Below are 9,704 nucleotides of genomic sequence, written 5' to 3' on the forward strand. Positions count from 1 at the left end.
TTAGCATTTATTGATATGATCATGTGTTTTTTATTTTTCATTTTGTTTATGTGGTGTATCATGTTTACTGATTTGCAGATATTGTACCAAAGTTGCATCCCTGGAATAAATCCCACTTGATCATGGTGTGTGATCTTTTTAATGTATTACTAGATCTTATTTGCTAATATTTTGTTGAGGATTTTATTGCCTATAATCATTGGGAATACTGACCTATAATTTTCTTTCTTTGAAAGGTCTTAAGTTGATTTTTGATTTAGTATAATGCTAGCATTGTAAAATGAGCTTGGGAGTCTTCCCTCCTCTTGAATTTTTTGGAATAGTTTCAGAAGGGTAGATGTTAGTTCTTCTTTGAGTGTTTGGTAAAATTCACTTGTGAAGGCATCCAGTTCAGTACTTTTGTTTGTTGGGAGTTTTTTATTTCTACTTTAATTTTATTAGTTGGAACATGTCTATTCAGATGTTCTGATTCTTCCTAGTTCAATTTTGGAAGATTGTACATTTCTAGGAATTGATCCATTTTGTCCAGATTGTCCAATAATAATGTTGGCCTATAGTTGTTTGTAATATTTTCTTACAATCTCTTTTATTTCTTTGATGTAAGTTGTTACTTCTCCTCTTTCATTTCTGATTTTATTTATTTGGGTCCTCTCTCTTTTTTCCTTGATAAGTCTGGTTAAAGATTTGTCAATCTTGTTTATCTTTTCAAAGAACAAGCTTTTGGTTTCAATAATCTTTTGCATTTTTTAAAGATTCTATTTCATTTATTTCATCTCTGATCTTTATCATTTCCTTTCTTTTACTCAATTGGGGTTATTTAAGGTACTTCAGTGTCCTTCTACATCCTAAAGATGTGCATGTCAGGTGAACTGGTGTGTTTAAATTGCCCCAGTCTGTGTGAGTGTGGATGTGTGTGATTGATCCTCACAGTGGAACAGCATCTTCTCCAGGTGTGGCTCCTGCCTGTGCCCTGAGCTGCTGGGATAGGCTTCAGCCACACAACACCCTAAGCTGAAATAAGCAGGTGAGAAAATAACCTTGTTTTTGTTCATTTTTCTTAAATATATGTAGCTCACATTTATTTCTTTAATATTAGAAGTATTCTGGGTCTTTATCTGGTCATAAAAACCCAGAAATTTGGTGATGTTTTTGTGACCAGAAATAAGTGTAGGAATTTATCTCTTGTTTATGTCAAGTAGCCTGTGGTAAAATTGGTTTCATCATACATTGTTTTGCTTAGAGTCACAGTTTCTAAGAACATTCAGTGAGGACTTACTGTACAACCTTTTTGAAAAACAATTCAGCTTTATCTAGTAACATTGATGCTGCACATTTTCTGTAATTCCAGTGTTCTTCCACATGAGCCAGGAATATTTATAATAGTGTTTTTCATCACACTGGCAACAACCTAAATATCTATCAGTAGTAAATGAATCTGGTGTGTATATATACACAATATAGTGACATGAACACACCGCAGCTACACACAATATCTTGGATGAACTTTACAATGTTCTAAGAAAAAGTAATTCATATAGTTTATATTTTAAACAAATGGGCAAAATTATACTATATAGACATACACAGGTACATGATAAAACCGAAGAAAAGCGAGGAAATGAATATACAAAAATGAAGATAGCATTTGTGATGTGGGAGAGGTACATCCAGGGCTCCTAGATGCTAGAGTATTGTTTCTTGACCTGAATAGTAGTTACTTGGCCATTCACTCTGTTCTTTCCGTTGTAAATATTCTATATGCACAATACATCTCACAGTAAACACTTTTGTAATCTTAAAATTTTAATATATGAGTCAGAGGAACTGTTAGCCATCCTGGTTAATCTCAGTCATTTCTGCAGGAAGAATCCATATAGATGTTGATTAGTTGAATGGCTTCTGCACAGGGCTGCAGTTCTTTGATAATGTATTATTTGGACCAGTGTGAAGAAAGGATTCATTAAATTTGTTGCTAGATATGTGTTTCTTTCAAATATATGAGGTCTAAAATAATGTACTTAAAGACATTTCATTATTCCAGCACCCAGCTGGCGCCATAGCAGCCACTACAACAATATTGACTATGTTTTCTATGCTGTTTTACATCCCCATGACTATTTTATAATCACCAATCTGTACTTATCCCTTCACTTCTTCTACCCAGTCCCCTGACCCCTTCTCACTCTGGCCGCCATCAGTTTGTTCTCTGTAGAAGAAATTTCCAATTTGAGGAGAAATAAAATGACACATTTCATGACTCCATCAAAAAAAAAAAAGAAATTTCGTTAATTGTCATTTTCAATAACATATGAATGACTCAAAAATCTTAATTTTCTTCTCCCTCCTTTGTTTACTCTTACTTCAATCACACCAAGGGCATACATAATGCTGTTTCATGATAACCATGCCTTTTCACATACTAGTTGCTTTGCCTGGAATACCGTGTTTTGCCTAACTCCTTACTTGCTTAAAAACTGAAATGTTATTGCCACCAGAAAGACTCTTTAATCCCTTGTTTCAACGACACTTCTGTTTGCATCCTGTGCTCTGACACAGTGTCGTAGCTGTAATGATAGTATGTGAGTTGTCTGAGGGTGAAGAGCCAATCTCAATTTTGTGTGCCTAGTGCCTACTATTTTACTGGCATGAGTGAAGAGTTAAAAGTTTTTATTTCATTGTTTTAACTTCATTCGTCTCAGTATCTGTTAAATATTTCTTAGAGTTTTTAGATTAAAATTACCTTAGACATATAACATAGCCCCTTCAATTAAAATGTTTTTAAGGCTCTATGACATCATGTCTAGGAGCTGAGACTTGGAAGTGTTGGGTCTACCATGCTGCACAATTTTGGGCAAATTATTTAAGTGCTATAAGCTTTACTTTTTTTCTTCATTTATAAAACAGGGATAATAAGTGTGTCTTTCATAGGACTGCTTTGAGGCTTTCTGCTATGCCTGACAATAAGCACACAGTGAATAACAGGATTTATTACCACAGTTAACATTACTAGCCCTGAGGAGTAGGGCTGGTAAAGCTGAGTGACTTAGCTAAGGTTACTTAGCTTGGTAGTGGCTGAAAAAGGACTTGAGCCCTTGTTCTCAATCTTATGTGGTTGCTCTTTCCACAGATATAGAAGAGTGTTGTGCTTTTTGGCAAAACATATGATGAGCCATTTTTATGGCGGAAGGAAACCAGGATAGACAAGTGACATGAAACTATTTTCATGCATTCAGCAAATTGGGGACTATTATACTAGATGTGCTAGATTTTTGTTAATTGTGTTAAGAAGACAAAGCCTTTAAGAAGAATTAGAGAAATAGGTATGAGGAAAGATTTTGGGTTTTGGAATAAGAGTTGAGAAATACACATCAAAACTGAAGCTTCTGCCCTGGAAAATGCTTTGTCCAAACTCTGCCCAACCTGCTATACTGCTAATCCCCTTCTACATTCTTCCCCTTAAGAAAAGGATAGCTCTTTTAGCTATAATTATAACTATCTATGTAAACTGGTCCTCTTGCCTTTTTGCCATCCCTAACAATTCAGTCCACAGCCATTAAATGGGGCTGAGCAAGATAAAGCTATCATGGCCCACAGCTGGGTGTCCCTAAAACACAGTGAAGAAGAGGATCGTGTGGGAGCAGCTCATACTTTGCATCAGCCAAAATGGGGGAAGGGAGATCCATGCAGAGAGGCAGCCCATGCAGAATATCAGAGCCCAAGTGGTGCAGGGAAGGCAGTGGGTGGTGGTGGCAACTGCCGAATTAGGGTTGTCAGTCTCAGCAGGGTAGGAAGGGCATTTTTACAGGTGGCAGATCCAGCATGAAGTGTCAGAACCTGAATAGGGTAAAGGGGGCTTGTGTATAGAGGGTGGTGCCAGTAGCAATGGAGTATTTCTTACATTCAGGAATACTCATCAAATAAGTCAGTATATTCAAGATAATGGGAGCCAAGTTTCTCACTGTCCTAGAAGGGGTTCTGAATATGAAGAGACAAAACTAGAATGAATTTTGTAGTTTGTAGTTGGAATTGGAGCCAATGGTGTGAACTCACAGTTTTCATGATAAAGAAATAATTATGGAGGCAAATGTGTGTATATGTACACACACACACACACACACACACACACACACACACACACAGATAATTTAGTTCTGTCCAGTGAGAGGACTTGATATCAGTGATACCCCAACAGAAGTGAGCATAACCTAGCACCTAGATCTCCGTTTCTAAATACATTCTTTACAAAAAAAAAATCAGGGCTTCTTGGAGAAGTATCCATGGCAGAGAAAGTACAAAACAATACTATATATTTTATTCCAAGAATTAGGGGGGCATGTCAATGGGACACAGAAGCCAGCTTGAAAGGACTCTCACTGGCGAAATGTGGGATAATTTGAGCATTGAAATAAATAATAATAATGAATTACAATCCAGTGAATAAGACTCTGTAAAAAAAACTAAGTGAATGAATTAAGAGTTACATGAGAAAGAGGATATTTGCACAGTCTCAGAATAATTCCTCCCTATACAATACTAATTAATTATTTTTGAAAAAGACTGTGGTGGAAAGCCTAGCAGACACTTCTTTAATCAAATGATTAAAGGTAACATCACCAGTACGGGGACAAATCAAAGCATGTTCTACCTGATAGGCTGCAGTAAGAACATGCCATCATTCCCATGATATTTCTGCCAAAAAATACACAGTCTGAATCTAATCATGAGGAAGCAATCATCAGACAAATCAAACTGGGGGACATTCGACAAAATAACTGGCCTCTAATCTTCTAAAGTGTCAAATTCATGAAAGTCAAAGAGTGACTGGGAAACTGTTCCGGACTGAAGGAAACAAAAGAGACATGAAACTAAATGAAAAGTAGGAGCACCCAGAAGAGATCCTTTTGCTAAAAGGACATCACTGAATGGGGTCTCAGATTAGATGGCAGTAATGTATTACAGTTATTTTCCTGGTTTTGATGGCTATACTGTGGTTGTATAGGAGGAGCATGCATATCTTTGTTTGTTGAGAACACATCCCTTATGATTTTCTTTTTTTAAATTTAGGACATGGGCTTTTATAAATGATGATGTCAAGGTAGACATGCAAATAACCTTTGGCCAGCAATCAGAAAACCTAGGGGTAGGGCTTTCTGGAACTTTCCACTGTGTGAAATTGGGCAGATCAATGAACCTTTATGAGCCTCAGTCTCCTCATCTGCAAAATTGGGGAAATAACATCTGTGACCAGAGCTCTGATATCAAATGAGGTGATATATGCGAAAGCACATTTTAAGTTAAAGCTCTATACAAATTGCAAAGCACTATAATTATTTGGCTTTACTGAAGTTTAATTTCTTCAAGCTCCCTTTTAAGGGGTGAAGTGGGGTGTGAGAGTTAAGTGGAAATTCATACACTTAAATTTTGAGATTGGTGACACCCAATTAACAAGCGTAGTAAAAAGAGGCTGGTGAGGGAGTGACTCATCTCACAGAACAAGTTTTGGCCTTACTTTGAGGTTTCATTATTTGATTTTGGAGCAATTCTATTGACTTTGGTTTTCTTAGGATCTTTGCATCCATCTCTCAATGGGGCAGCCACGGCATTGAATTTAGATTACAAGTCATATGTATTCCATGCAACAAATGGAATGAGTTGTAAATGATTGTAAGTTTTCCATAAGGGAGATTAATTCTTTGGACTTCATTGCATACCAATATAGGAAACCTCAATCAACTGAATTGCTTCTCTGCCTTTGTCTTATGTCTTTCCTATTTCTTGGGTATTTCTTACTAATAAAAATAGCCAAAAAACCCCAAATTAACTTCAGTACTTAAGTAACTATATAACTCAATTTTTTTACTTTTATGTTAACGCTACATTAGATGTAAAAGTTCTTTAAAAGATTATGAAAGTCCATGTACCTACTCTTAAGTTTTCTGTAAAAACAAAATCCACAGTAGTACTGATAAACAGGGGCCAAGTAGTTGCACACTATGCAAAACAGAGTTTTTTAAGTCTGGTAAAGTTTGAAAAGTTTTCAAAACACTTGTATAGTACCCTTAACACCTGTCTTGGCCAAACTCTAAGTCTGTTCAAAAAGGTGCTTTTTAAAACATATTATCTTTGGAGACTGCACAGGTTTGTGGGGGATGGGGAGAATCCATATTCAACTATCTTTATAATGCTAGTTATTAAAATTTGCACAGCTATTGATCATTGGATATTCTGCCCCTTATATAACTCTTGCCTTTAAGCATGCTAGAAATCAGAGAATGGAAGATTGCAAAGAGCAATAAAAGAGTGAAAATAATGAAGGTGGGTCAGTATGGAATGTTTTTTAATTCCCCTCCTCTGTTTCTGTAATATTTCAGAAAATTCAGCCACTGTCATCAATAAGGACAATATTCTGTTGGAAAAGGCAAAGAATCAGAAATAGAAGGATGTAGGAGGAATACAGGAAGATAGCCAGGGAAGCCTGTTGGGGAAAGAAGCCAAGGGAGGAAAAACTATAAATGAATAAAAACAGGCCCCTACTATATGGATCTTCTTTCTCTAAGGTTATATAATTAAATTTGAATTATATTCAAATTTGAATTTGAATTAAGTTTGATTTATGTATAGGACCAAAGTGATATGGAGTTAGATTGAGTCATTTTATCATTGATTAGGCTTTATTCCCTTTAAGTAAGATTTTGATGAGAAAAATCTCACACAAGGTAAAATTTGCTTCTTTACCTATGAATCTGGGAGTCATAAACCACCTCATATCAAATTTACTTGATCTCTATTAAGGGCTCTGTGTGGGATTTGCAAGGTTATTCATTTAACTGACCTTTTTCCAATCAGCCACACTTAAACTCAATCTTGAAAATTATCTGGAGGGCTCCCCACACTGCTAACCAACCAGAGAGGGTTAGGAGGTTGGGAATGAGGGAGATGACATTTATTTTAAGGCTATTCCAGACACTCCATTTTCTGGATTGAGGATGATACTGGTTCAGATCAAGGTGTCAAATCTACATACCCCATAAGTGAAACTGGACTTATCCTCTCTTCACAAAGCAAGGTAACTTCAACAGTGAAACTCAAGTCCTTTGAAGTACACAGAACTTAAATCAGATAGCCACTGAGCACCACAGATGCATTAGTCAATATCCATCTGCAAGGTAGTTCATGGTCAAGTCACTGTGACTAATGAAATAAGCCAGATTTACCTGTGGAACACTATACTAAATGTTCAGCAGAGAGAGACAGGAAGATGGCGGTGACCAAGGGCAGCAAATGCTAAAGGCTGGCCCATAAAGGAAGTTGGGTGGGCTCAAGGGGTGTCACTGGAAAAGGAGAAGGGGGCAGAGGATGTTGTAGTAATTATGCTCTTCAAATAATAACATACATACACATTTGAGTAGGTAGAATTTGTTAATGTTATAAAAATTAGAGGAAATTCATATATAGTTTGTAATGGACCCAAAGTATTGGACTAAAGAGCAACAGTACACACAGACACATGTGCTCACATGTACAGATTATTTTTCAACTTAGTGTCTTGCACCTCCCTCTCCCGACATGGGTTATAGGGTTCTACTAGATCCAGCTATAGAATTCTATGCTACTCAGAAGGTAGGTATATGGCTGGCAAGACGGGATCCCTGTTTTCTCCTTCATGGTTTATGCATCCATGAAAACTGAAGAAGCACACAGATGATACCAATGATCATGATAGAAGAGATGTTCAGAGACTTGATTCTAAACCTAATCATATGGTGGTTTTTATCACCTCCATACACATCCCCACACATCCAAGATAGTCCAGTTCAGCTGCATCACACAGTCTAACATGGTGATATGTCCAGGAGATTTTACAGAAGGAAGTGGCTGCAGGCTATAGCAGTCTAGGCTCCATGGTATTTTGGAACTGTGTCTCTATGAAGAAGGCTCTTCCATTGTAAGGCTTAGCTGGAAACTCATTCACTTAGAGCAGCAATTTTCAACCCTTTTCATCTAATGGCACACACAAACTAATTAATAAAATTCTGTGGCATACCCAAAAATAGGTGTAATTTAAAAAATTTAATCTTTACTGTATTTTTTCCATTACCCTTTAGTCCCTTTATTTCTCCCTCCCCGCAGCAATCACCATGCTGTTTTCCATGCCCATGAATCCTTTTTCCTTTTTACTTAATCCCTCCATCCCTGACCTCCCCTCCCCAGCTGTCATCCTGCTCTCCATCTATAAATCTGTCCCCACTTTCCTTGTTAGTTCAGTTTGTTCATTAGATTCCACATATTAGTGAGATCATATGGTATTTCTCTTTCTCTGACTGGCTTATTTCACTTAGCATAATGTTCTCCAGGGCCATCCATACTGACACAAAGGGTAAAGTTTTCTTTTTTGTGGCCAAGTAGTATTTCACTGTGCAGATGTCCCATAGTTGTCTCTTTTTTTCCCTATCTTTTAAATTTTTTTCAATTAAACAATTGAAAAACAATTGTCTCCATTTCCTCCCACCACCACTCCCACCCACCCCAGCTATTCCCACCTCTTACCCTCAATCCTACCCCCCTTTGGCTTCATCCATGTGTCCTTTATACAAGTTCCTTGGTGACTCTTCCTCCACCCCCCCCATTATTTCCTTCCACCTCCCCTCTGGTTGCTGTCAGTTTGTTCTTAATTTCAATGTCTCTTGTTATATTTTGTTTGCTTGCTTATTTTGTTGATTAGATTTCACTTATAGGTGAGATCGTATGGTATTTGTTTTTCACTGCCTGGCTTATTTCACTTAGCATAATGCTGTCCAGATTCATCCATGGTGTTATGAAGGGTAGGAGCTCCTTCTTTCTTTCTGCTGCATAGTATTCCATTGTGTAAATGTACCATAGTTTTTTGATTCACTCATTTACTGATGGGCACTTAGGTTGCTTCCAGCACTTGGCTATTGTAAATTGTGCTGTTATTAACATTGGGGTGCATAGTTGTTTTATCCACTCATCTACTGATGGACATGGGCTGCTTCCATATCTTGTGATTGTAAATAATGCTGCAGTGAACATATAGGGGTGCTTATGTTCTTCGGAATAGTGTTCTGGTTTCCTTTGGATATATATCCCAGAAGTGGGAATGCAGGGTCAAAAGGAAGATTCATTTTTAATTTTTTGAGGTATCTCCATACTGCTTTCCATAGTGGCTGCCTCAATCTGCATTCCCACCAACACTGCAAAAGGGTTTCCTTTCTGCACATCCTCACCAGCACTTGTTGTTTGTTGATTTATTAACGATAGCCATTTTTACAGGTGTGAGATGACATCTCATTGTGGTTTCAATTTGCATTTCTCTGATGATTAGTGAAGTTAATGTTAGACCCGAAACCATAAAAATCATATAAGAAAACATAAGCAGCAAGATCTTGGATAATACTTGTAGCAATATTTTATTGGATATTTCTCCCCAAGCAAGGGAAACAAAAGAAAAAAATAAACAAGTGGGGCTAAATCAAACTAAAAACGTTTTGCACAGCAAAGGAAATCATCAAGAAAATAAAAAGACAACACACAGAATGGGAAAACATACTCATGGATATATTTGATAAGGGTTTAATATCCAAAATTTATAAAGAACTTATAAAACTCAACACCCAAAAATAAAACTCAGTTAAAAAAATGAGCAAAGAACCTGAATAGACATTTCTCCAAAGAGGACATACAGG

This window comes from Artibeus jamaicensis, unplaced genomic scaffold (assembly GCF_021234435.1).
Source record: "Artibeus jamaicensis isolate MK-2021 breed Jamaican fruit bat unplaced genomic scaffold, CSHL_Jam_final contig_252, whole genome shotgun sequence".
Classification (NCBI taxonomy): domain Eukaryota; kingdom Metazoa; phylum Chordata; class Mammalia; order Chiroptera; family Phyllostomidae; genus Artibeus; species Artibeus jamaicensis.